This window comes from Ornithorhynchus anatinus, unplaced genomic scaffold (genome assembly GCF_004115215.2).
Source record: "Ornithorhynchus anatinus isolate Pmale09 unplaced genomic scaffold, mOrnAna1.pri.v4 scaffold_225_arrow_ctg1, whole genome shotgun sequence".
Lineage (NCBI taxonomy): Eukaryota > Metazoa > Chordata > Mammalia > Monotremata > Ornithorhynchidae > Ornithorhynchus > Ornithorhynchus anatinus.
The window spans coordinates 835,251-842,589 of NW_024396725.1; positions in this window are offsets into that span (position 1 = coordinate 835,251).

The following is a 7,339-nucleotide window of genomic DNA, read 5'->3' on the forward strand; positions in this document are numbered from 1 at the left end:
TTTGGGAGGGAAGCGAGGACGGAGACCCTATGCATCCGTCCAACCTGCCCAGCCTCCTCATCGGGCCGCCCTCCCATCGGGGACATCACCCAGGGTCACGTGAAGGGGCCCGAATCCATGTCCTCCCTCCTACTCCCTCCTCCACATGGTGCAGTCCGCTCACGGACCCCGCGTCTCCTCAGACACCCTGCCCAGCGGACATGGGCCGGGGACCCGGTGAGCTGCAGAGGCAGCAGACCCAAACCCGTCTCCTGGGGACCACAGGGTCCCTGCCTTCTCCCCACAGAGCGGTAATAATAATAGTAATAATGATAGTAATAATAAGGATGATAATGCTAGTGATCATGGTGGTAAGCAAGAATTACTCCATCTTGTAACGCAAAAGCCATTTCATAAGACCCCATGATCAACAATATCAAGGGGGAATTTGAGGAGATGCTGAATTGCCTTGCCGACTGCTTTGAGAGAGTGAAGTGCCTTGCTGTAAGGCAGGAGAATGATGCTTCTTGCAAAGAGAGCAGGCAGGGAAGGATTGGGGGAGGAGTAGCCGTCCCCCCTGGCTTTACTCCGTAGCAAGCTTGACACAGCAGGCCATCGGAGCAGCGAATCAGGGCCCCTTCGAAACAGCTGCTATGAGTGGGTAAAAAGGGGAAAGAGCTGGGCTCTGGGCCGCAGCAAAAGCCATCTAAGAAATGAACGAGAGGCTTATTGTGGCCGCTGGAAAACACCTAAGACTCGAGCCAGGATGACTTGTTGCAGACAGCCCGGATTCCATGAACTCCTCCGACGTGGGACCACCTGCATGAGCCTGGGGAAAAGAATCAGATGGTATATGTAAACACATATGTATATATATACACACTAGAGAAGCAGTATGCCTCAGTGGAAAGAGAACGGTTTGGGAGTCAGAGGTCAGTGGTTCTAATCCCGACCCCACCACCTGTCAGATATGTGACTTTGGGCAAGTCACTTAACTTTTCTGTGCCTTAGTTACCTTATCTGTAAAGTGGGGATTAAGACTGTGAGCCGCACATGGGACAACCTCATTACCATTGTGTCCCCCCCGCTCCCAGTGCTTAGAACAGTGCTTGGCACATAGTAAGCGCTTAACAAATACCATCTTCATCATCATATGTGTGTTTGTGTGTGCATGTGCGTGTGCACTAGGGTATATGTACGCATCAACTCCTCTTGATTAGACTAAGCCTGGAATAAAAACTTTCCTCTGTATACAGCGGTGGTTTGGTTTCACTTCCAACTTGTTAGCAAGTGCTCAACTCAGTGGGAGCTCCCAGTTATTTAGGGCTGCCCAGCGCGGGAAGGTGAATTCACAGAGCTCGCCCCAGGGGATCAGAATCTGGGGGAGTTGTATCCAAGGATCTCGTCCAAGGCGAGCAGAAATCTGGGTGAAGTGAATCTTCAGCCGCCTGGGTTAGGCCAGATAGGACAAAGGTCTCAGTCTATGCTCATGACAACAAAAATAGTAATGATAATGGTATGTGTTATACACTATGTGACAGGCCCTGTACTAGGCACTGGTAGATGGAAGCTAATCAGTTTGGACACAGTCCCTGTCCCACATGGGGCTCACAGTCTTAATGTCCATTTTAAAGATGAGTTGATTAAGGCACAGAGAAGTTCAGTGATTGTTCAAGGTCACACAGCAGACATGTGGTGGAGGCAGGATTAGGAAGCACATTGAAAGCGCTATTGAGAGCTCATTTCCTCCAGGAGACCTTCCCAGACTGATCCCCCCTTTTCCTCTCCTGCTCCCCTCCCCATCTCCCCTACTCCCTCCCTCTGCTCTATCCCCTTCCCTGCCCCACGGCACTTGTGTATATTTGTACATATTTATTTTATTTATTTTATTAATGATGTGTATAATATCTATAATTCTGTTCATCTATTTTGACGCTCTTGATGCCTGTCTACTTGTTTTGTTTTGTTGTCTGTCTCCCCCTCCTAGACTGTGACCCCGTTGTTGAGGAGGGATTGTCTCTATCTGTTGCTGAATTGTACTTCCCAAGTGCTTAGTATAGTGCTCTGCACACAGTAAGCGTTCAATAAATATGATAGAATGAAATAAATGAGTGAATGTACCCACATCCTCTGATTCCCAAGTCTGTAGGGAATTTTTAATTTTTAAGTAGGCCAAGGTACTTCTCTCTATCACATTCAACCTCAGTATTTTTGGGCGATTCATTCATTCAGTCAGTCATATTCATTGAGTGCTTACTGTGTACAGAGCACTGTATTAATTACTGAACCTGGGGACCATACACTATAATGAGATCACTGTCTAGAGGGAGAGACAGACAATATAAATAAATAACTTACAGATATGCCCATAAGTGTTGTGGAAGAGGGAGGGGGCATGAATAAAGGGAACACGTCAGGACAAAGCAGAAGGAAATGGGGAAGAGGAAAGGGGGCTTGGGGGCTTAGTCAGAGACAGAGGAATTTAGTCTTAAAAGCCATGTTAAAGCCTGATCACAATATAAAACAATTGAAGATAGCTCCCACGTATCCATCTAGCTCCTCAGCGCACTGCAGCTCCAAATGATGAACTGTATGTCTAAGGAATATGTGCCAGGCATATGGCACTTTTTAAGCTCTTACTGTGTGCCAGGCCTAGTGAAATAAGCACGAGTCTGGGAGTCAGAAGGTCATGAATTCTAATCCTGGCTCTGCCACTTGCCTGCTTTCTGGCCTAGGGCAAGTCACTTAGCTTCTCTGTGCCTCAGTTACCACATCTGTAAAAATGGGGATTAATATTTTGAGCCCCAAGTGGGACAGGAACTGTGTCCAATCTGATTTGCTTGTATCCACCCAACGCTTAGTACAGTCCTCAGCACACAGTAAGAGATTTACAAATAAATACAAGAAAACCCAGATCCTACTTTCACAACACAAGATCATTCGCAGGGATCCAACAGGTTTCAACATTTATAATAATAATAATTTTGGTATTTGTTGAGTGCTTACTATGTACTAAGCACTGTTCTAAGCACTGGGTAGATACAAGTTAATTAGGTTATCCCACGTGGGGCTCACAGTCTTAATCCCCATTTTACAGATGAGGTAACTGAGGCACAGAGAAATTGTGACTTGCCCAAAGTCACACAGCTGATAGGTGGCAGAGCCGGGATTAGAATCCAGACCTCTGACTCCTAGGCCCATACTCTTTCCACTGATCCATGCTGCTTCTCATAGATTATATTTACAATGCCTCAGACCGCAACCCAGAAGAAATCAGAAATGTGCCATCGATATTTTGGGAGAAAGACTTTTATCGGGTGTCTGGATAATCCAGCCTATGATGCCTTTACATTTAATTTTGTCAAGATACAGAACAGATATGTGATCCTCCCCTTGATTTAAAGGAACTCAGTTTTTGCTCAAGTGAAACCTCTCACAATTCTCAGAATATGGAAGATAATGAAGCCTATTACTAATACTAATCAATCAATCCCATTTATTTCTTGCTTATTGTGTGACGAGAACTGTACTAAACACGTGGGAATGTACAGCATAACAGAACTGGAAGATGTGATGTGATAAGGAGTTAGTGGTCTACTGTGTGGAGAGCACTGCACTGAGTGCTTGGGAAAGGATGACAGTGTCAGTAGATAAGACCCTGGCCATGAAGGAGCTTAAAGTCTAGGGTGTGAAGACCACACATGTCATTGTCACGAGCTCCAACTGAGATCTTTGCTCTCCCTGACCTCCCCCATGCTGCTAAAGATTCATCAAAACCAGATGTTCCTGGGACTAGATCCCTGGATGCTCCTCACCCAGATTTCTGATCACCGGGGGCTAGAATCATAGATTCACCTCCCACTCTGGGCAGTCCCAATGAGCTGGGAGGTCTTACTGTGTCGGGCACTCGCTGACAAGTTCCAAGTGAAACTAAACCACCACTGTGGACGGCCGGTCAACTTTATTCCATACTTATTCCATACTTACGACAAATTTAGCTACCCATCTGACTGGTTTCTCCAAATTCGTGCAGATGTTCCCATGTTGGGGGACTTCAAGGAGTCTGGCTGCCCGCAGCACGTTGTTGTGGTTCAAGTCGTAGCTGCTTTGACCAGTTCTTTCCCCCTTTTGTCGGTTGTTTGGAGGAGCGGGGTTGGAGCGGGGGGTCCTGATTCGCTGCTCTGATTGCCTGCTGTCTCAAGATGATTACCAGATGAAGCCAGGGAGGATGGCTAACTCTCCCTGTTGCACTTACCCTGAAGCCTCATTGGACAGTCTCCAGCCCGACAGCAGGGCAATTCAGATCCTCCTCAAACTCGTCTGCAAGATAATACCATTTCTCCTCAAATTCCTCCCTCTCAAACTTCTCAGAAAGACAATTCAGTTTCTCCTCAAATTCCCAGTTCGGCACTGTTGCTCACGGTGTCAAGAAACAGTGTATTATGAAATGGCTACTGCGTTGCAAGATGGATTCACACTTGCTCACCAGAGTCATGTTCCCTGTCACCTCCGAAAACCCTCCCATGACCCCATGACTCCCTCCAGTGATCACCCCATCTCTAGCCCCCCATTTCTGTCTCCACTCCTTGAGTGAGGTGGCTACAGACCCTGTCTCCACTTCCACTCCTCCAGTTCTCTCTTTGACCGCCTCCAATCGGTCTTCAGCCCTCTTCTTTCCAATGAAAACATCCTCTCTAAGGTCACAAGTCATCTTGTTCTTGCCATATCAAACAGCCTCTACTCCATCCTAATCCTGCTCGACCTCTCAGCTGCCTTTGACATTGTCCACTACTCCCATCTCCTGGAAACAATATCTAACCTCTGCATCACTGACTCTCCTGGCCCTCCTCCTATCTCTCTGGCTGCTCTTTCTCAGTCTCTTTCTCAGGCTCCTCCTCTGCCTCTCACCCTCAACAGTGGGAGTTCCTCAAGGCTGAATTCTGAATCCCCTTCCACTTTCCATCCACACCCACTCCATCGCAGAACTCATTTACTCCCACGGCTTCAACTCCCAGATCTCTGTGATAGGTTCCTAAATCTCCCTCTCCAGCCCTGATCTCTTTCCTTCTCTTCAGTCTCGCATTTCCACCTGTCTTTAAGGCTTTTCTCCTTGGATGTCCCGCCATCACTTGAAAATTATCATATCCAAAATGGAACTCCTTATCTTCTCACCCAAATCTGGTCCTCCCCCTGTCTTTCCCATCACCGTAGACAGCACCACCATTTTCCCAGGCTCACAAGCCCATAAACCTGGCATTATCCGTGACTCATCTCTCTCATTCAGCCTATGCTCAATTCTTAATTGAACTCTCATTCAACCTGTCACCAAATCCTAGCAGTTCAACCTTCATAACATCGCTAAAATCAGACTTTTCCTCTCCATCCAAACTGCTCCTTTGCTGATTCAAACACTTATTCTATCCTACCTTAACTACTGCATCAGCCTGCTCACTGACCTTCATGACTCCTGTGTCTCCCCACTCCAGTCCACACGTCACTCTATTGACCAGATCATTTCTCTTCCAAATCATTCACTCTACATCTCCCCACTCCACAAGACCCTCCATTGGTTTCCCGTCCTCCTACGCATCAGACAGAAACTCTTCACCATTGGGTTTAAAAGTCTTCCATGAGCTCACCCCCTCCTACCTCATCTGTATGCTCTCCTCCTACAGCCCAGCCTGCTCACTCTGCTCCTCTAATGCCAACCTACTCACTGACACTTGATCTCACCTATCTTGCCAATGATTTCCCTTCCAAGTCCCACGTCTGCCCTGGTTTGCCCTCCCTCTTCATATCTGACAGATGATCACTGCCCCCGCCTTCAAAGGCTTATTGAAGGCACATCTCCTGCAAGCGTCCTTTCCCTGGCTAAGCCTTCATTCGCCCTTCTCCCACACCCTTCTGTGTCACCCTGATTTGCTCTTTTTACTTTGCCCTCACTCAGCCCCACAGCACTTATATCCATATCCATAATGCATTTCTTTACATTAATGTCTGCCCTCCCCTCTGGACTGTAAGCTCTTTCTGGACAGGGACTGTCTATTAACTCTGTTACATTGTTATATGTATTGTATATATATCGCCCAAGCATTCGGTAAAGTGCTCTGCACACAGGAGGTGCTCAATAAATAGGACTGATGTACTGATTGATTGAGTGAATTGAGTGTCACACATTAGCAATTGAAAGGAATCTACTGGTTTGAGGGTCCACAGATCCCATTTGACATTGGGTTCGTCCTTAAATCCCTCTGGGATAGTGTGAACCTCCATCTCTGCAGTGACGAAACAGGAATCATCACCAGTGGCAAAATAAAGCCACCCAAAATGCCCATCTCCGTCTTCATTTCTGAGGGTAGGACATCGGTCAACATGGTGAGGTTTGACCCCTCAATATTTCATTAGATCAGTTTCTGGCATAGAAGATCGATCCCGGGTCTGGAAGTCGAGGTCCCTGGCTTCTAATCCTGACTCTGCCACTTCTCTGCTGTAAGATTTTGGGCATGTCACTTTACTTCTCTGGAACTCAGTTCCTGCATCTGCAGAATGCTTATTCAATCTCTGTTCTCCCGTCTACCTAAGAGTGTGAACCTCATGAGGGACCTGATGATCTACCCCATAGCTTAATACAGTGATTGACTCGTCATAAGGGCTTAGCAACTATTAAAATAATCCTCATCATTATTATGATTAGGAAAGTATTTTTACTCACACTACTTTTTTCTTAACTTGAAAATCTTTATTTTTTAGAATGTGTACATTACGAAGTTATTTTCACATTCTTGATTCATTCCTTCCCTCATGATGGGTGTTTTCAAGGGACCAGAGCTTTTTTGAGAAACTCCTCATTCCCAGGGCTGGGCTTTTATTTCTCCCAACAATGAGAAGTTTAGAGCAGAGTATAATGGAAATAGAGCCTGAGCCTGAGAATCAGAAGTTGGTGGGACTGGGCACTCCCGGGGAAGGCAGCAAGTGGACTCCGAGTGTGTGGGTTCTGTTCAGACAGCTGGATCTGGAGAGCTGTCCAGGAGCCCAGGACTTTTCCCGATCATCCCTGGGGCAGATGTGCAGGCAAAACATGTACAGTACTCTGCACAAAGTAAGCGCTCAATACTATTAAATGAATGAATGAAAAAGCTGCCTCACGCAGCTGCATTTGGGGGCTCAGGGGCTCAGAACTACAAGGACCATTTAGTGTTCTTGGCTGAAGGGAGCATGTAAAATTTGCAACTGAGGGGAGCATTTAGGGTTTGCAGCTGTGGGTGCACATTTAGGGTTCGAGTATGCAGGTAACATTTAGTTTGCAGCTGCAAGGAACATTTTGGGTTCACAGCTGCGGAGAACACTTAGAGGTTCTAGG